This window comes from Lissotriton helveticus, chromosome 7 (assembly GCF_964261635.1).
Source record: "Lissotriton helveticus chromosome 7, aLisHel1.1, whole genome shotgun sequence".
In the NCBI taxonomy this organism is placed as follows: domain Eukaryota; kingdom Metazoa; phylum Chordata; class Amphibia; order Caudata; family Salamandridae; genus Lissotriton; species Lissotriton helveticus.
The window spans coordinates 1,224,543,404-1,224,565,822 of NC_136068.1; positions in this window are offsets into that span (position 1 = coordinate 1,224,543,404).

The following is a 22,419-nucleotide window of genomic DNA, read 5'->3' on the forward strand; positions in this document are numbered from 1 at the left end:
GCGCTACTTCAGGACCGATAGATGATTAGTCTTGAATTAGTATAGTGAAACATGCAAGTACATTTTAAGTGGTGGATAGGTTAGTCAGTTATTTAGATTCGGAAGGATAGCAGAAGGATAGAAGAGGAAAAAAAAAAGGTTTGTATTTATATAGCGCTTGTTACCCCTGATGGAGTGTTGGAGCACGCTACTCCGGAAACCCATAAAGGATTAGTGGTGAATTAGTATGGTGAAATGTGAAAGCAATTTGAGTGGTGGCTATTAGTCAGTTATTTGGAGTGAGAAGGATAGCGGAGGGATAGAAAGGGAAGAAAGGTTTGCGTTCATATAGCACGAGTTACCCCTGATGAGTGTTGAAGCGCTTTTCTGGCGAGTAGCTACTCCAGAACCCATAAAGGATTAGTGTTCAAAATTAGTATAGTGAAATATGAAGTAATTTGAGTGGTGGGTAGGTTATTTAGTTATTTGGATAGAGAGGGTAGGTGGCGGGTTAGAAGAGGGAAAGAGTTTAGTATTTATATAGCACTTGCTACCCTTGATGGGGTTTGGAAGCACTTTTCTGGTGAGTAGCACGCTATTCCGGAACCCATAAGGATTAGTGTTGAATTAGTATGGTGGAACATGAAAGTAATTTGAGTGGTGTATAAGTTAGTCATTTTTTTAGACTGAGAAGGGTTGGGGAGGGGTAGAAAAGGGAAAAGGGTTTTCATTTGTATAGCGCTTGTAACCCTGATGGGGTGTTTAAAAGCTTTATTGGTGAGTATCACGCTACTTTGGAACCCATAAAGGATTAGTGGTGAATTAGTATAGTGGAATATGGAATTTGAGAAATGAACATGTTAGTGTGATCTTTTGATTGAAAAGGATAGGGGAGGGATAGAAGAGTGAAGGATTTGGAATTTCTTTTTTTATTATTATTATTTGTTTTTCTTAGGTCATAGCAGTAGGAGGAGGCTTTACGGATGAGTTAAAGGAGTTTTGGAGGGGCAGAGTCATAGGAAAGAGTTTATAAAGGTTTGTTTTGGGGGATCAGTATAGTAAAAGAGGTGTCAGATGATGCAAGGAGGGGCAGGAAATAAACATCAGACCTGCCACAGCCTAGAGTTGCTGGGTGGGCTGTCGGAAAAACAATTAAGATCCTTCCTTAGCCAGCCAACTCTGACTGTCTGGGCTTCCTTGCTCCTCCTTAACAACCAATCAGATAACATCAGTCTGGACTCCAGGTCCTCTCTCTCCCACGTGGATCCCAGCCAAGTCTCCCAAACAGGATGTGAGAGGCCCCAACACGGATCTCTTTAGTACCTCATCATAAATTAATAGACTAGTCAACAACAGTCATCTGACTCAGACTGCACTGGGCATTGGGTATTTTGTGTAATAATTAAAAAACGCACTGTGTGCAGACACATGGCTGGTGCTTACTTTGGAGACAGAGGGTACACTTGGAATGAACTGGTTTTGTTTGTCTTTCTGGAAAAATCACTGCTCCCACCAACCACCACTCCTTTCATTATTCATGTGCTAAATAATTGGCACTGGCAGGCTCAGAATGCATTTTGCAGATCATGCACGTTGTCGGCCTGCACCGGAGAAGTTGACTGTGCTGTCTGTTAGTAGCTGCAGGTCTTGAATTTGTGCACTGCACACAAGCGTGGTTTAATCCATCATCATTCTTTAGCTCACTTCACCACCCCAGTTCAGACATGGCCATATGCAAATCAGTCTGACCCTGTGCCTCATGGGAACAGACTAGCCCGAACTGCCAAGCCCTGTCTTCACTGGACCGGAAACAAGCATCCTGGGAACGGTTTCGGGTTCATAGGATGACTGATTCCGGTCCAGGGAAGACATGGCTTGGCAGTTTGGGCTGGACTGTTCCCATGAGGCACAGGGTCAAGATTGATTTGCATATGGCCATGTCTGAACTGGGGTGGCGTGGTGAGCAAAATAAAGATGGATTAAACCCAGATCTCTGACTGGGGTTGAATGTTTTGCCAATGTGCAACATTCCGTCCATCATCTTGTGTGTTTTGCTGTTCGCCCTATGTGGGAAGGGTATGCCCAGACGTGGGTCCCGTGCTCACTACGCCTCTGAAGTCAAGCTATCCTGGCTGATGACGGCTGATAGCCAGAAACCGGTCCTAGGATGCTTGATTCCGGTCCAGGGAAGACATGGCTTGGCAGTTCGGGCTGAACTGTTCCCATGAGGCAGAGGGTCAAGATTGATTTGCATATGGCCATGTCTGAACTGGGGTGGCGTGGTGAGCAAAATAATGATGGATTAAACCCAGATCTGTGACTAGGGGTGAATGTTTTACCAATGTGCAACATTCCGTCCATCATCCTATGTGTTTTAGTGGATATGTTAGTCAGTTATTTGGATTGAGGAGGATAGTGGAGGGATAGAAGAGGGAAAAAGGTTTGCGTGTATCATGTAGTGGCATTAGTAGAAATGTCAGGCAGTGCATTTAGGCCAGCACAAAAATGATACATCATCAGTTCTCAGCCTAAAACAACTGTTGTGCCATGTGTGTTATCTGTGCGTGTCAAGTGGCTGGAGGGAAAGGTCTGTGTGTGGCTGCAAGTAAGGGTGTGCATGTGTGCATGGAACTGGAAGGAAGGCAAGCACATTAGGAACTTTATTTCCCACAACTTAAACTGAATGATTTATGCCACTGACTCCAGGGCTAGACACACACTTACTTGAATTTGCAGCAATGGCCGCCGCAGACCCGCAAGAGCAGCTGCATTTTCATAAACACTGACCACCTAGGTCGTCTCTCTCTGTGGTGACTGGTCGTCCACATCAGGCACGCTCCAGCTGATTCTGCTGCACAGTTAGGGGTGCCGGTGCTCTGGGGCTGCAAACGAACCAGCACTCCAGCCACCTCAGTGTGAGTCCAGGTGTTCGGCGAGTCAGCCGCGGCGGACCAAGCTTGGTCAGTGTCAGTCACGATGCGGGCCGTGGGATTCATTACCATGGCACCGCAAACTCATCAGCAGCATTGATATTCTGAATTAAACTGCCACCCGCTCGGGTCTTGGGAGGGTAGCAGCCTTTATAATGACCCACTCACCCTATAACTATGAGTCTGACAGAACTCACGCTTCTGACCTCACCTCAATGTCTCAGTAGGACCCTTTGACAGGCACAGACTTGATGTCAGTGAAATGAATCTTATGCCGCACAGTGGTTGAATCAATCCAGTGTTACATTGTAGCAAACTCAGCCCAGCCCCTAAGAAGTCTGCAGAGCAGCGTGCACTGCCTTCCTGTGCCACTCGACTAGTGTTATTATAATACCAGCCAGCACTTGGGCCGCAGCGCTTGACAGGCGCAGGCACTAACATGCTTCACATTGCATTTCAGTGTGATGATGCAGATCACCACACTGAAAAGCGTTAGTTTAATGCCTGATGCGTGGCACTTGGAAGGGCTGGGACTGATGAACTGTTTTGTTTCCCTGATGTTCATAAGAAAAGTCGTTTTGAAATGTTTTTAAAATGGTTGCTGTTTGGAAATAATGTGTTAAGAGTGACGGAGGAAAGCATAATCCTCACCTCCAATCATAAAATAGAATTACAGCTTAAAAGTATTTTAAGTACTTCCCAAAGCTATCCTATGAGAGGAGTAGGCCTCACTGTAGAGAAAAACAAATTTAGCTGTTTGTTACTACCAGGACATGTAATACTTACAAGTACATGTCCTACCTTTTACTTTCACAGTACCCTGCCCAAATGACAAGTTGAAGTGGCAGTAAACTGCACACACAGGCCTTGGAATGGCAGACCTGAGACAGATTTTAAAGGCTACTTGTGTACACAACCAGTGCTGCAGGCCCACTAGTAGCATTTATATTATAGTCTCATGTGTATATGGTATACCATTTTACAAGGGACTTATAGGTAAACTAAATATGCCAATCATGTAGACACCAATGTCACCATGTTTAGGGGAGAAGCACATGCACTTTCACACTGGTCAGCAGTGGCAAAGTGCTCAGAGTCCTAAGGCCAACAAAAAGGTACATCAAAAAGAGGAGGTAAGCAGGCAAAAGGTTTGGGGGAGATCAACCTAAGGATGACACGTCTAACAGGTGTCCTTCCCAGATGAAAGTAGGGAGAGCTACCCAACCTCTAGGGAGCTCTCATCATTAAGGTGGAAGAACCTAGAGAGACCATCAGCATTGGCGTGGTTTACCCCAGGTCTGTGTTCTACCTTGAAGTCTATACCCTGCATGGAAATGGACCACCTCAACAATATTGGATTCTCACCCCTCATTAGCATGAGCTACCTGAGATGCTTGTGGTCAGTCTACATCAGGAAGTGAGCACCAATCAGGTATGGTCTCAAGTTCTTCAGCACACGGACCACAGCAAAAGCTTCCCTCTCTACAGCACTCCATCTCTTTTCTCTAGGGAGCAACCTCCTGCAGATGAAGGCTACAAGGTTGGTCCATGACCTCTTCATTTAGATGTGATGAAACTCCCCTATACCATTTTCGGAGGCATCTGTTTGAACGACAAACTCTTTGGAATAGTCAGGGGTCCTGAGCAATCGGAATGTGCACATGGCCTGCTTCAGGAAGTCTAATGCAGTTTGGCATGCCTCTGTCCAAGTCTAATTTCTGGGCTGCTTCTTAGAAAAAGCTCTGTCAAGGGGGCAACACTAGTGCTGTATCCCTTGACAAACCTCCTGTACTACCCAGTGATGCCCTAGAATGTTCTGGCTTCAGTCTGGGTTTTGTGGGGTTACCAGACCATCATAGTCTCTAACTTGGCCTGGAGGGGATGTACCTTAACCGTGCCCTCCAGGTGTCCCAAGTACACCACAGATCTTGCTCTTACTGCCCTTGATAGTGAAGCTTGCCTGTTGCAGGGCCTAAAGTACTTCCTGGAGGTGAAAAGGGTGGTCCTTCCAACGGCTACTGAAGACAACTGTGTCATCCAGTTATGCAGCTGAGAAAGCCTCTGTGCCAGAAAGGATATGGTGCACCAGTTTCTGGATGGTGGCAGGGTCATTTTTGAGTTCAAAGGGCATCACACGAAATTGGTAGTGGCCTTCTGGAGTGGAGAAGGCTGACCTCTCCTTAGCACCTTCCGTTAGGGTGATCTGCCAGTACCCTAATGTAAGATCAGATGTAATGTAAGATAAGTACCAGGAAGCACCTAATCTGTCCATAAGCTCATCAGTCCAGGGAGCTAGATGAGGAAGTGTTCAAATACATGCACCTCCTATTAGTTTGTAACGAAGTAATGTAATGTAATGTAATGTACACTTATATAGCGCAGCTGTCACCCAACGGGTATCCTGGCGCTTAAAGATTACCAACCAGCAGAGACAGAGCAAAATTGTCCAAGAGCACTTATCTGGGAAAGAGTCTAGTTTTCAGTTCCTTCCTGAACCGAGACAGGGTCTTCAGTTGCCTATGTTCCAGGGTTAGTGCATTCCACAGCTTGGCTGCTGTGTAGCTAAAGGATCTTCCACCCATACGGACCTTTTTTGCCCGGGGGACATGGACCAGGTTCACAGAGGCCGAACGCAGGGATCTAGCAGGAACATACCATGCAAATTTCCTTAGTAAAATGTTAGGCCCAGTTTTGTGTACAGCCTTGTGGACAATACAAAGTGCTTAAAAGTTTACTCTCTGGATAACAGGCAGCCAGTGGAGATCTTTTAGGGCCAAAGAGGCCGAAACTCCACGTGGCCGGGCCAGTGCCAATTTAGCCGCCATAGTCTGTATTCTTTGTAATTTCTTAAACAGGGAACCTGGAGCACCCAGGAGAAGTGCATTACAGTAATCAATTCTGCTCAGGACAATACTCTGTACCACTAGAGATCTAGCAGAAGTGGGTAAAAACAGAAGGATCTTCCAGAGAGCTCTGAGCAGGTAACAACAAGTGCTCACTGTTTTGTTAACCTGTGAATCTAGTTGTAAATTGCTGTCCAAGATTACTCCCAAATTACATACTGTATTGGCAGCTACACAGGGATTGTTGAGCAGATCTGGCCAAAAGTCTGCTGAAAGAGGGCGTTGAATTTTGCCTGATGTACATCGCATTACTTCGTTTTTTTCCCCATTAAATTGTAGGGAATTTTCCTTCATCCACGCTGCTCTCCTATGTAGGCAGTTATGACATTTTTCTAAAGAGACTGCATTATCGCCATCCATCGCAAAAATAAGCTGTGTATTATCTACGTAATTGATGACATCAATGCCAAAGGATTTTATTAAGCCGATGAGCGGGTGAAGATAGTTGTTAAACAAGATTGGGCTTACAGCCGAGCCCTGAGGAACTCCTTGTTTGACATCCCTAAACTGAGAGGTAAACGGCAATAGCGTCACTGCCTGTTGTCTGTTGGTGAGATAGGAATGCAGCCAATCTCTTGCCCCCCCCCCACAACACCCAGATGCTCCAACCTCTCAATCAGGATCCGATGGTTGACTGTGTCGAACGCGGCTGACGTGTCAAGCAGCACCAGATAGGCTGCTTGACCATTGTCAGCCCGCATTCTTAGGTCATCCAGAGCTGCCACTAAGGCAGTTTCAGTTCCATGTGCGGGGCGAAACTCAAATTGGGCCTCGTCCAGCAGTTTGTTATCCTCGATGTACCTTGAGAGGGATTTTGTCACTACCCTCTCCAGAATCTTAATTGGATAGGGCATCACAGAAATTGGTCTATAGTTGGCGGGGCATTGGGGATCCAGAGACACCTTTTTCAACAACGGGCCGATGACTGCTTTTTTCCAACAGTCCGTAACTAGAGCGCTGCTTAAGGATTGGCTGCAGATATGTTAGAGGTATGGAAAAAGTTTGCTGCCAAAAAAAATCCAAAATTTATGGGGAAGAGGGTCCAGTGGAGAACCTGAGGAGATACCGACAGCAATTGCATTAAATTCGTCTAATGAGGGGACCTGGAAATGGTCCAGGACTATCACATGCTCTCTCTCATTTATATTCCAATCTATTAGCATGTCATCTCCAGTATCATGATGACTAGCATCATTTCCTGATGGTTTAAGACTATTTAAAATCTTACTAATTTTCTCCTCAAAGAAAAGTGCCACATCATCACATAATTCCTGTGATGCTGGAATGTTAGACTTAGCACAGTCTGGATTGGCTAGACCTTTCACAAGGCCAAAGAGGGTTTGAGTCTTATTAGTGGACTGTAATATAGTCTCCGCAAAGTATTTGGCCTTGGTCTTCCCTATCAACTCCTTATAGGTATAGAGCAGATTTTTTAAAACTGCTTTGTCTAATTCCAGATAATTCCTTCTCCACTTCCTTTCTGCTTGCTTACAACTAGCCTTCATAGACCTTCTTCGTTGTACCAGGGAGCGGAGGTTTTTTTTCGGCTTTTAACTTTCCTCAGAGGTGCTAACTGGTCCACTGACCTAGTGATCTGATGACATAATCTCAAATAATTCCCTTCCACCAAATCGTGCAAGGTTACATTTTCATTCACCAGCCAGGGCGGGTCCGATAGTTAATTATTTTGGACCAGGCCCTCCTGGTGTGAGTAGATGACCTACCGCCATTGTGATATTGAAGATTATCAACTTTTAAGGTGAGAGAGATTAAAAAATGGTCTGTCCAACATTGAGGGAGTATTTCCTTTATGACTGGGTTATTTTCATCAGCGAAAATAAGGTCAAGCACATGGGCCTTCTGGTGAGTGGGTTGTAGTACCAGCTGTTGTAGATTTACATTCTGACAAGCCTGGCAGAGTTCTTTAACAGCTGTGTCTAAACTACCATTCTCCCATAGGTTGAAGTCTCCAAGAACCAATAGCTTAGAATGAGAGTTTGATAAGTTATATATACTATCAATTAGTTCTTGGTAGACATGGCCGGCGCTCCCTGGAGGTCTATAACACAATAGGCCAGTATACAGGACACCCCTAGTACCTATGAGGGAAAACCCTAATGACTCAACTCAAGGGATTTCCTCTATGCTAAGGGGGGTAATATTCCATATATCTTTATGAATATAACCCACTCCTCCGCCTCTTCCATCCCGCCTAGGCATATGATGAATTTTGTAGCTTGGGGTACAGGCTAAGCCTAGCTCCACCTCACTGTATATTCGTGTCCACGTGCAAAAGTGCAGAGATAGCAGAATTCGTTTTCTTTTAAAAGCGTATTTAACATAAGTACAGAGAAAACATACACACAATGTCCCCTGAAAATTTTGCAACCAGCGATGCCCAACACACTTAAAATAGTCAAACTAGATTCGCTGCGGTAGTTAGTATCTGACAGGAGTGAATCTGTGGACCCTTTTCACAATTTTTGCCTGCAAAGAACAAGAATTATGTAAAGAAAAGAGGCTGATAAAGTTCTTTGCTGCTGGAATGTGCAATATGAAGGAGCTGGACGTTCTTACTGTGGAGTGTATTGCCCATAATGAGCAGCTCTTTGGTTAAAGCTCTTTCACTGTGCCTGAATCCCACAAATATAAAATCTGGACTGACATCTTTGAGAAAATAAATTCACTAGGTGTTACGCAGGTAGCGCACTGTCTCTCAAATAAGGAAAAGATGTACTATTTAATATTGCAAACACATTGAAATTAGCCAGACACTTGGAAGAGGCACGTGGGACAAGTGGATGACTATCTCAATGGTCACTACCAACACCCTTGGAAACTCTGTTGAGACAACAGTTCAGCCTGAGAGTGTTATAGGTGTTTCTAACATAGATACCTTAAGTCCACTGTCTACATTGCAAGGTAAGGTTTCATACTATTTTCATTAATTCAAGAGATTATAAGAAATATATAACAGTTGTTGAATTTGAGAAAAAAACACTCCAATTTAGTGCTTGTTGTAACTTTTAATTACATTATAGAGTTATGATACCAATTATATTATTTTATGTAGAGAAACACAAGTACAATAGAACATTATCATTCAAAGTTATCATTAATGAGAGAAGTTAATTCTGAATTACAATTTTATATTTATTTTCATGTTCATCAAAAGCAGTATAATGAAGTACATCTATATATTTCTCACACAACAATTCACAACAGATAGAGCATTACAGTGAGCAAGATGCCAATATTGAAAGTCCTTGTGAGATGGAGCAATACCAGACATAGCTTTCTCACAGTCAGATCAAGTAGCATCCAGAAGAAGAGCTACAGTTTCACCACTCCCATAATTCCTAGATGTAGTAGATGAACCAACCACATCAAAGCATACCACCTCATTATCTTTGAGAGGCATACAGATGCATTGCAGTGTTCTACAGTATCATCATATTGCCACAGCTTCTTGTATAGCCAGTCGCCTTTCTTCGGATAATGGTTCAGAAACATCTCAATTGTTTTCGCGGGGGATTAGAGGACTCAATGTTGTCTGTGCAGTGCCTAAAAGCAAGAAGTAAGAAAACTGTATTTCGACAACTAATGTGTATGAATCGCATGTCACACTTGTTTGATGGATAAGAAGGTTTTAGAAAAACAGGTGAGTTGGTCAAATTATGATGAAAGAAAACTTTGCTAATCTCTTTGAATCGACTGATGAACTTGTAACAACAATGCAGCAAGACCACACAACACAAAGTCATACACATCATCAGCGCATTCTGAAGTTTGATATATTAAGCAGATCAATTAACTGTCTGGCACAGGCTACTACCAATTTATCCATGTGCACTGTAAACATAAAAACTGAGATGGGTCGCTGCTGTAGTGATGTAGCACTTTGCTTAGTTCAGGTTGAATCCACCTTAAGAAAATATGCAAACTAGTGCTATAGTAGGGCCTGCAGAATTAGAATTAGGCAATAGTGGAGAGGCATCAAATCTAAGTAGCCTCTCTGTGCCTGATGTATCAAACTTTAGATGCACACACCAACATACATTTAGTACTGACATCTGTGATATTCTCAGACAGGTACTGCTGAGAAAAATAGTGCCAGCAAAGGAAGAAGAAAACACTAATGTGGTTGTTGTTTTTTCTTATGCAATTGACTTCTTATAATGGTTGTTCACAAAAATACTAAACAATATTGAAAATTGTTGTTCTTGATAAATATTTTTTGTTCTTACAACACAAAATGAGTATGATTCCTAAATAAACACAAGGAGATGATGGACGGAGCATTGAAACTTTTCAGACACTCACTCCCATTAACAGATCTGGGTTGAATCCATCATCATTCTTTAGCTCACTTCGCCACCTCAGTTCAGACCCAGCTATATGCAAATCAGCCTTGACCCTGTGCCTCATGGGAACAGTCCAGCCCGAACTGCCAAGCCAGGTCTTCCCTGAGCCAGAAACAAGCATCCTGGGACCGGTGTCTGGGTTACACCCTTCATCAGCCAGGCTAGCTTGAATCCAGTGGCAAAGTGAGCAAGGGCCCCACTTCTGGGCATACCCTGCCAACTTAGAGTGAACAAAGCAAACACAAGGAGTTGATGGACGGAGCACTGAAACTTTTAAGACACTCACCCCCATTTACAAATCTGGGTTGAATCCATCATCATTCTTCAAGACTGATTTGCACATGGCTGGGTCAGACTGGAATGGCATGGTGAGCAAAAACACGATGAATTTAGGCCAAGATTTCTGTACTGCGGTGAATGTATGACATTGTTCTGCATTCTGTCCATCAATTGTTCTTTTTGCATTTGTCACCATGAATGGGACGGGTATATCGAGACGTGGGTCTCGTGCTCTCCATGCCACTGGAGTAAAGCTATCCTGGCTGATGAGGGCTGAAAGTCCGAAACCGGTCCTAGGATGCTTGTTTCCAGTCCAGGGAGGACCTGGCCTGGCAGTTCTGGCTGGACTGTTCCAATTGGGCGCAGGGTCAAGACTGATTTGCATATGTCTGGGTCCAAACTGGAAGGCATAGTGAGAATGAATGTATAACATTGTGCTGCATTCTGTCCATCAATTGTCTTTTTGAATACGATGCCTGAATATTTTGAATTAAAAGCATCATCAAACATGTAGCCTTGATTCCATTTTGCATATTTGCTTTAAACTTACCTTAAAAATAATAAATAGTGATCTCGGCACAATGTACTCTACCCTCAACAGCACAAGAGGCATACTGGTGGTGTTGCATTTGTGGCATTCCTCCCACAGGATCCGAATCTGACTCAATCTGCACATTGTGGAGACACTTCCTCATTGCAATATTATGTAACATTGCACATATAACAATGATTTTGCAATGTATTTCAGAATGGTACTGGAGGACATTAACACTCTTGTGCAGACCCTTGAAGCGTCCTTTTAGTATTCCAAATGTCCTCTCTATAAAAAAAGCATGTAGTTTTGTGAGCACGTTTGTCTCTCCACTCACTCCTTGTACTTGGATTTAAATATAGTGTTAAAATCCAATGCCGTAATGTGTATGCAATGTCTCCTAACAAGTTAAAGAAACTGATATTAGGATCGGTTTTTAGTTTAGATGGTAAACTGGGTTAACATATTTTAAGTAGGCTTAACAAGTAGAAAGCAGCTGATAAAATCACCTTAAGACAGCCTTTTATGTATCCCACTGTGGCGGAACATATAGGAATCAGATTTGGTGCTGGAAATCAGGCAGCAAAGTCTGTTATTGTACAGCAAGCATCACACAAAACCTGTTTAGTGAAGGAGTGACCACTTGCGGCTTCCAAAAACAAATCAGTTTACAGATGGTAGACAGATAGAAAATATGTGTTCCATCAACACATCCTATGATATTTAGAAAATGTGCCAGGTTATATAATAGTAGTTTTGTATGTTGTAAGTCCTGCTGAGCTGCAGGAAAATAAATGTAAACATTAAGGGCCCTATTATGATGACGGACGGACTTGCATCTGTCCGCCACCCCTGCGTAAGAGGGACCATCCGCATTGGCTGCGGCGGTCCCTCCACGGCAATTAGTATGTGACCGCCACCCTGGCGGTCACATCCTGTATTTTTTACAGCAGCACCCGCCGCAATGTAAAAAATGAAAGCAGTGCATTTGCATGCACAAAGCGGCAGGCACCGCGCGGTGCCTGCCACTTCGTGCACGCAAAGGCAGGGGGGTACCATAGGTACCCCCCATGTGCACCCCCCACACCCCCTTCACCCAGGGGGCCCGCTACGGGCCCCGAGGTGAAGATCCACATGCTTTTCCTCGGCGGAGAATCTGCAGCGGAAAAGCATATTTGCACAGCCATCCTAATATGTCTGGCGGTGTCTGAGAGACACCGCCACCATATTAAGCCTTTTCCGCCGCGGTTGTAAGCCAACCGCGGCGGAAAAGCGGCGGACAGAAACCAGGACCCACCAGCCATCCTAATGTGGCGGTGGGTCTTTGGTGGGTCCGCAGAGGATTTTCCGCATCCTCCGGGCCGGCGGTGGCTTCCGCCGGCCCAGAGGATGCGGAAAATCGTCCATCGTAATGTGCCCCTAATTTAGGACACCATAATAATAAGACACCTATGGGAAAAAAAGTGAAAAAGCACTTTGGAATTCCCGACCGCACCAATGCTATTACTATCTGGTAACTACCAGAAGCTAAAAGGTGTAAGCAACACAATACCTGCGCATGCAGTGAAATAGCATTGCTGCTGTATGTTGGAGTTTTTTAGCAGTGGGTCTAGATTACCCATTAAATCCAAAATAACATGACTGCTAAGCCTGTACTATCAAAAATGTCCTCCTGCCTCCTCCTCTGCATACCAGTCAAAATCCTCATCCTCCTCGCCAGAACATACAATGATGCCATTGTGAAACTGCATGATACATTTCTGGCTACTTTACATAGGTTGCCCCTTATTAGCACCTGAATTGGTGGTAATTGCTTTTCCTAAACCTGCATTTTGCAACTGGTCGCAATCAGAAAATGCTTCCTGCATACAGATTGCGAAGCACAACTTGGACATTTTTATTTGTGATTCCTTAACTGGAAATGCAAAAGTAGCTATTACTAAAAATAATAAATTGTGATTAATAATGATCAAATTCTCTTTTATACTTGAGGAAAGGGGGTGTATTCAGAAACGTCTTGAAATAGCGATTCACACCATTTACAAATGCAAAAACCTTTCGGACATCTAAGTTTTTGGCTAGTATCTCTACAAATATCGCATTAGCACCAGCAGCATCTGGGCAGCGGTGTTGGCAAGAAGAAACCTGCAGTACTATATACAAGGTGTCCTAATCAGAAATCTGTTAGATTTCTATATCCTGGCCAAAATTAAAATATTATCCTATATCTGACTCAATCTGCACATTGTGGAGACACTTCCTCATTGCAATATTATGTAACATTGCACATATAACAATGATTTTGCAATGTATTTCAGAATGGTATTGGAGGACATTAACACTCTTGTGCAGACCCCTGAAGCGTCCTTTTAGTATTCCAAATGTCCTCTCTATAAAAAAGCATGTAGTTTTGTGAACACGTTTGTCTCTCCACTCACTCCTTGTACTTGGATTTAAATATAGTGTTAAAATCCAATGCCGTAATGTGTATGCAATGTCTCCTAACAAGTTAAAGAAACTGATATTAGGATCGGTTTTTAGTTTAGATGGTAAACTGGGTTAACATATTTTAAGTAGGCTTAACAAGTAGAAAGCAGCTGATAAAATCACCTTAAGACAGCCTTTTATGTATCCCACTGTGGCGGAACATATAGGAATCAGATTTGGTGCTGGAAATCGGGCAGCAAAGTCTGTTATTGTACAGCAAGCATCACACAAAACCTGTTTAGTGAAGGAGTGACCACTTGCGGCTTCCAAAAATAAATCAGTTTACAGATGGTAGACAGATAGCAAATATGTGTTCCATCAACACATCCTATGATATTTAGAAAATGTGCCAGGTTATATAATAGTAGTTTTGTATGTTGTAAGTCCTGCTGAGCTGCAGGAAAATAAATGTAAACATTAAGGGCCCTATTATGATGACGGACGGACTTGCATCCGTCCGCTACCCCTGCGTAAGAGGGACCGTCCGCATTGGCTGCGGCGGTCCCTCCACGGCAATTAGTATGTGACCGCCACCCTGGCGGTCACATCCTGTATTTTTTACAATGCGGCGGGTGCTGCTTGAAGCAGCACCCGCCGCAATGTAAAAAATGAAAGCAGTGCATTTGCATGCACAAAGCGTCAGGCACCGCGCAGTGCCTGCCGCTTCGTGCACGCAAAGGCAGGGGGGTACCATAGGTACCCCCCATGTGCACCCCCCACACCCCCTTCACCCAGGGGGCCCGCTACAGGCTCCGAGGTGAAGATCCACATGCTTTTCCTCGGTGGAAAATCCGCCGCGGAAAAGCATGTTTGCACAGCCATCCTAATATGTCTGGCGGTGTCTGAGAGACACCGCCACCATATTAGGCCTTTTCCGCCGCGGTTGTAAGCCAACCGCGGCGGACAGAAACCAGGACCCACCAGCCATCCTAATGTGGCGGTGGGTCTTCGGTGGGTCCGCAGAGGATTTTCCGCATCCTCCGGGCCGGCGGTGGCTTCCGCCGGCCCAGAGGATGCGGAAAATCGTCCATCGTAATGTGCCCCTAATTTAGGACACCATAATAATAAGACACCTATGGGAAAAAAGTGAAAAAGCACTTTGGAATTCCCGACCGCACCAATGCTATTACTATCTGGTAACTACCAGAAGCTAAAAGGTGTAAGCAACACAATACCTGCGCATGCAGTGAAATAGCATTGCTGCTGTATGTTGGAGTTTTTTAGCAGTGGGTCTAGATTACCCATTAAATCGAAAATAACGTGACTGCTAAGCCTGTACTATCAAAAATGTCCTCCTGCCTCCTCCTCTGCATACCGGTCAAAATCCTCATCCTTCTCGCCAGAACATACAATGATGCCATTGTGAAACTGCATGATACATTTCTGGCTACTTTACATAGGTTGCCCCTTATTAGCACCTAAATTGGTGGTAATTGCTTTTCCTAAACCTGCATTTTGCAACTGGTCGCAATCAGAAAATGCTTCCTACATACAAATTGCAAAGCACAACTTGGACATTTGTATTTGTGATTCCTTAACTGGAAATGCAAAAGTAGCTATTACTAAAAATAATAAATTGTGATTAATAATGATCAAATTCTCTTTTGTACTTGAGGAAAGGGGGTGTATTCAGAAACGTCTTGAAATAGCGATTCACACCATTTACAAATGCAAAAACCTTTCGGACATCTGGCCCTAAGTTTTTGGCTGGTATCTCTACAAATATCGCATTAGCACCAGCAGCATCTGGGCAGCGGTGTTGGCAAGAAGAAACCTGCAGTACTATATACAAGGTGTCCTAATCAGAAATCTGTTAGATTTCTATATCCTGGCCAAAATTAAAATATTATCCTATGTATCTAAATACTTTTTCCTGAAAATGTTTTAAGCTATTATCAATTATTACAAGAAGAACTAAAATATTTAAAGCAGAGTTCTCAAAATTATGTCAAACAGGTTTCTTGCCAAAGTCATTTTAAAACTAAAACAGACTACCTATGACAGGTAGACCTCACTACATTATCTTTAAAGCAGCAATCCATCAATCATAATGGAATTCTGTCTTTAATGCAGAACATTAGTTGCTATGTTATTTGAAACTCAAGATTGTTATATATAGCATCAATATCACATTATAATAACTTCATTAATATAATTGTTTGTTCAAATTGTCTTTTTAATTGTTTAATACAACTTAAGCAATGGAAAGGGCTATCTTTTGTGTGGCATTCCCCCAGATCTTTTGCCTTCATTTTCTGAACACATTTTTACTAGCCATAGGAATCTGCACACTTTACTCCTGCTAACAAGGTGTACTGTGCTAGTGCTCTACTTTCTAAGCATGTTAGAATTGGCATACTCCTAAAAGTCATATTTAATTTACTTTTGCTGCTGGAAATGGGTGCAGTGAGACGTGCATGTGAATTGGGCATCAAAATATTTGCAGACCTATACTGGGGTGGCCAGTTTCTGCCCCCATTCACCAGAGATAGCGTGAGCACGATCACACACTATTATATTACCAAAATCAGGGCAACCTGCAACAGTACACACAGCACATTCCCGCCTCCTCCCCTGTATTGGCTCCATTAAAATATATTCAAACCTCCACATCACCACGCAAACTAATTACTCAACTCTATTCCCTGACAAAAACTGCTTCCCTGCTGGACACCTTGATGGGCTACTGGGCCTGTGTGCTAGACTTAGGCCTGGAGATACCAGAAGAGCAGTGGCTCTAATGATGCGGTCAAACAGAGCACCTGCCCTCCAATTACAGACTGCGACTCAAACATTTTAAATACCTGCACAGAATGTATCACACCCTACTGACAACGCGAAATTCTTTCACTGCTCTGCTCAGGACGCCACATTTGACAATCAGCGCCATCACAGGTGAATCCGCTTTACTGGACCCCCAACTATGTCTCCTTGGATATGTCAAAGAAACCTCAGACACGCACTACCGCATAATCACGATGTTACTATTACTGGCCAAGCGCAGCGTTGCAATACACTGGGGCTGGAGGCCTGCGCTTAACGTAAAAGCGTGGCTGGCCGATATCTCGCAGTGCCAAATACAGATGACTACCTTTTGGGACCTTATGCCCCAATGAACGGCCCCCAAAATATCTAGGACCCTTTTACGACATACCTATGTCAACACGACACCACAGTAATGAACATCAGTGACCGAAAACTTTCAGGTACCTAGGATGGCTTCTAAGTGTGCAAGATGGTTCGACCATGGCGCATATCACGACCCTTGCTGTATACACTATGGATCCACAAGGCATTGTGTCCTTGCAAAGTTATTGCTTTTACTGCATCCAATTATATTATGTAGGTGCAATACACTGCCTAGACTACTGCATAGAATAATGCTGTACAGTGTTAATATACTGCTGCCAACTCAGATACAGTGAGTTGTCTCGAATTCAGTATGTCTTTTGAAAGCATAAATAAAGTTTAATAAAATGGAAAAAACTGCCCTATTATATGTTACCACTTGTACCCAGGGCCTCTAAATTAAATGCTACCTGTGGCCTGCTGCACTCGGTTTGGGAGAGGCAAGAAAAATATTTCAATTGCTTATTTTAATAGTACATTTTAAATTACAACTTAATGGTGGTGTCGAATTTTATATTACTATTTTTGAAATTACATTTTCAGAAAGTTGTTATTTTCTTTCCTAAAAACAAAAGGCTTCAGTTGGCATCCTCCCAGACAGTGAACAAAGGGCTAAGGGCTACTCCTAGCTTGACAGGTTGGCATGGGTGGTATGTCCAGCCCCTTCTTGAGCTTTGAAGGATCCCTACCGTGACACTGGCAAATTAAACTCACACCTTTGTCTGCCTCCTTTAGTCTGTCTAGTCAGGCTGGCACCTAATCTACTGGGAGAGGAGGAACTGACCACAACTGGTGGAGGGAGTGGACAAATGTTTGCCCTCCAACCACAGGCTGGCACCGAGCATGAAAGTTGACCCCACAGATGACTCCTCAGTACACTTCTGGATCTACGAAGAATCAGAAGAAGGACTGCCTTCTGTCTGAAGAACTTAAGGAAGACTGGATCTGCTTGCCTTGAACTCAGAACCCAAAAGTGACACCAAGGTTCAGTTGGCTGACCTCTTGTTTCAGCTACAGGGACACAACCAGCTTCCACAGGCCTCCCTTACTGCAACTGCTCACCTGACCAGTTGGAACTGGACCTGCCCTGACGCCCTGGGGCTGGCCTTTGTTGGACTGAGTCCTAACCCCCAAGTGGTGCCTACCAGATCCTGGACCGCTGGCTGGTCTTAGAATGCTCTTCCTATTGCCAAATTACAAGTAGTAGAACTTAGAAACTGTTTGACAACTTCCTGCCTGGAGAACTACTGTAGGCCGGAATCACTATCGTAGCTGCAGACATTGAGTTGCTGATCGGCTGCACAGAGGGTTTCATCAGGACCAACGCAGAGCAGCATCCGATCAGCTTTGAGTACTTCCCGGGCATGGACTTCGAAATTCACCTCCTCAAGGCTTTCATTCCTTCGTTGACGACCGCATCAGATCCTCACTCTTTAGCAACCCATCGTTGTCAAGCCTTGCTACGGATCCAGCTTAGAGCCTTTACTGCCGATGAGACTTGTAAACAACCCCTTTTTCTACATAAAAGTGAGAAGGTAAACTACCCACCGGGTTGAACCTGAACCTTCCATCAAACCCACACTTCATTGCAGTGAGCCTTAACTTTTGAGTTTAATCTGATCTACCGTGACCAGATAACCACAGTTAGCACTTGGTGCTTTTGTGCCGTATTTTTAATTCATACTTTATAAATTCATATCTCAGGTTCTACTCATTAGATTTATGTCGTTTGGTTTCATTTTATTTGTCAAAATTGTTCTTTTGATGTATTGTGACTTTGTTACTGTTTGAATCCTGCGTAAATATTTTACAAATTGCCTCTAATTTAAGCATGACTGCTTTGTGCCAAGCTTCCAGAGAGTTAAGTACCAGTTTGCTTAGTGACTTTAGTGGTTCCCACTCACAAGGATTGTGCTTGTTGTTTGAGGAAGATTCTAGCCCCCCTCCTCCAACTAATACTCCAGTTTCTTACATGCATTTTCATACTATTAAAAAACCCTCAAAATGACCCAATTTAATATTTAGAACTCATTATATTGTCTTCATAGTGCTATTAATGTGGGGATTTGGTAATCACTACCTAAGACATCTAGGGCCATATTATCAAGAATGCCGTTAAAATTATCGCCACTTTAGCGGCAGGAAACTGCCAGTAAAGCGGCGATAATGGGCTTGGTATTATGCCCTTGTGAATTCCCGTAGAAGCCCAGGTTCTGGTGTGAACCTGGGCTTCTATGGGAATTCATAAGGGCATATTATCAAGCCCATTATCACCGATTTAGCTGCAGTTTCCTGCCTCTAAAGCGGCGATAATTTAATGCCGTTCTTGTTAATATGCCCCCTAGAGATGCTATTTAGAAATATGTGTTATAAACATTATCTGTGGCCATCTTGTCTATAACTATTCTTAACATACACCCTTTCTGTGGACTAAAAGTAATGGAGAGGAGGCAGGTGACTGTGCAGGACTTATAAACCCATTAGCCATATTTTCATATAAATGCTACTTTAGATAGTCTGCCTCTGATTCAATGACCGCATTGCCTGACTACAATGGCCATCATTATGATGGCAGTTAGATGAGTGTCCAACCAACATCATTTAGGGATGTACCGCCCAACAAGTAGGCGGCAGTCCTGACCTGCAAATTACGTTCTGACTACCGTATAGGTTGTCGGAAACATTACTTTTTGCATTGAGGCTTGTGCAGCGGCCCAGAAAAGGGGTGCAGCACAAGTGATAATGCAAATATGATTGTTTGGGAACATCCCTGCACCGCATGCCAAGCACCACACAGTGCCTGGCACCCCGGGCATGGATGTTTCAGGGGGTACAATGGGTGTACCCCCGGTCCCATAGTGGAGGCCAGGGAGGACGGAGGACCTGCTAGGGGCCCCCAAACTCCCTTACTGACAGCCTTTCTATGGCAGTCGGACTCCAATAGAAAGGCTCTTGGAAAGTGATATTGTAATCCCTATGGCAGTGTCTGAGCAGACACTGCCCCTATTGTAGGGTGTATGTTCGAAGCGCCGGTCGGTCCCTCAGCCCGCTGCCTCCGACCACCCGCATCATAATGTGGCCGTCGGACCACGGCACCAGATGTCGGATGGACTGACACCAAAACGCCATAGTGGCGTTCAGTCTGATATTGTAATCGGGCCCAAAGTTGTAATGCACCAGGTTCCAAATTAATGTTAGCTAACTGGCCCAGATTACTGGCGTTTGAAGTCAGTGATGGCCAGTAACTCCAGAACTCTGGAGCTCTAGTCCACCTGATCCTCAAACCTGTTTCCTACCCCCTCAGTTCATCTCTAGCTTGTGGCCAGCCCATAACCGGCCTCTGATGTGAATATAAGTATAACCAGTTACCATCCACAGTCACCTAATGGTATGAATATCTACTGCAGTGATGTCTTCCTGAACTTGCAGATGGCGGAGTGAAGCTGAGACGAAAGTCATGACCCATGAAACAAAAAGCTGCTGGGTAGAGTTTTAAGGAAGCCAAAAAACTGAAAGAAAATGAAGAGGTTGATTGATTGGGACTGCTTCAGCAGGAGTGGGAAGTTGTCTTTTAACTTAGCATTTGGATCCTGCTTTTGATTATGTGCTCTTCTGGCATTGGAACATTTAGTGTTGAGCACTAGTCCTGGTATTGGACTCACTGACTCTAGGCTTATGTACTCAATGAAGCTATAACTATAACCATTGATCAGGTTGTTCCTTTGAGGACTTATAAATTGCGGCCTGCCCCTAAACAAGAAGTTTGGTATACAGACGATCTCAGACAGTTAAAGCTCATTACGAGAAAGTTAGAGAAACGTTGGAGAGTTACACACAAAGTAGAGGACAAAGAAAATCATAAGACCTCCTTAAAACGTTACCACAAAGCTATTCGGGCTGCGCGGAAACATCATATCGCAGCCCAATTATCAGCAGCTGGTAATAACTCCAAAGTACTCTACCAAATTTTACAAACATTTACCAAGCCCTCGGCCTGCGAATTGGATGGGATTGAGTCCCAGGAACTGTGTAATAATATTTCACAGTTTTTTGTTAGAAAAATTGAAGGCATTTATGCTAAGATCTTAGCCTCAAAATCCACTGTTGATAATATGGGTTCTGTTGAGGGCATGTCTCAGCCTCTCTCTAGCTCAGTAGAAAATAAGATCAATAAACTTGCAGAATTCCCACCGGTATCAATGGAGGAGATAACCACCCTAATCACTCAGACAAAGAGTGGTTGCCCTTCTGACATCATCCCAGCACGGGTGATGGCACTTTTGAGTGATGAGCTGGGGGCTGGAATTCGGCAGGTGATCAATCTTTCTCTGAGCACAGGGGAAGTTCCCCTTGGTTGGAAGCGTGCTTTGGTAAGACCTCTACGGAAGAACAACTCCATTCCGTGGACAGATCTAACAAACCTGAGACCCATCTCCCTACTCCCTTTCTTAGGGAAGCTCACTGAGAAGTTTGTCAACTGACACTTATCTAAATACATCGAAAGTGCGGGGGGGCTCGATCCATCCCAATCGGGGTTTAGACCCCGGCACAGTACTGAGACCGCCTTGCTGTCCGTCGCTGACGATCTTCGTATGCTTCAGGATAAGGGTTTTTCCGTTATCCTGGTGCTTTTAGATTTGTCAGCGGCGTTTGACACGGTGTCACATGACATCATGACCTCCAGACTCATTGACATCGGTCTGGGAGGCAAGGCGCTGGCCTGGCTAAGGAGTTTTTTCATCAATCGCACTCAGAGAGGCATACTGGGACCTTACCAGTCAGAGGAGGTTGCGATCTCAAAGGGGGTGCCACAGGGCTCTTGCTTGAGCCCAACGCTTTTTAACATCTATGTGGCACCCCTAGCTAACATCATGAGATCGCATGGGTTTATCCCTGTATCGTACGCAGACGATACCCAACTCCTCTTCCCGTTTAAAATCATGACTCCTGAGGTGCGTAACTCCTTTGCACAGGGAATGAAAGAGGTGGCACATTGGATGGCAGCTAATTTCCTTCAGTGCAACGTCTCTAAGACTGAGGTTATGCTCTTTGGGGAAGCCAAACGGTTATGGACTCCTGACTGGTGGCCTCAGGATCTCGGCCCAGTCCCTACTCCCAAAGTGGTAGTGAAAGATCTAGGAGTTAAGCTGGATCAGGAGCTTGCCCTTAAACATCATGCTAATCAAGTAGTAAGCTCCTGTTTCCATGTCATTGGCCTCCTACGACGGGTATTTCCCCTCTTACCTGATACCACCAGGAAAACACTAATTCAGTCGCTCGTGCTGAGCAGACTGGATTACTGTAACGGGTTATTGCTAGCCGCCAATGAGGGGGTTATTGCCAGACTACAAGTCGTGCAAAATACAGCTGCACGACTTGTCTTTAATGCCCCGGCCCGCACCCCCTCAATCCCATTATTAAATAAACTTCATTGGCTCACCGTGAAACAGAGGGTGTTGTTTAAAATTTGCTGTACCATTCACAAATGCCTTACTGGAAAAGGCCCTGACTACTTAACCAAACAGTTTATTCCCTATTCCCCCTCAAGGTCCTTGAGATCGGGAGATCAAGAACTGCTTTGTGTCCCTAGGTTCTGGAAGTCCCGACAAAGGGGTAGGGCCTTGTCAGTTGCTGGTCCAAAGCTCTGGAATAATCTCCCCCATGATATCAGAATCTGTAAGGAACATTTTCCTTTTAGGAAAAAATTAAAAACTTTCCTGTTTAATTATTAATCCTGATAGGGCAATTGCTATACATCTGATAGGGCTTTTGTTCACAGATGTTGCCAAAGGCGCGGAGATACTCCTTAGGGAGTC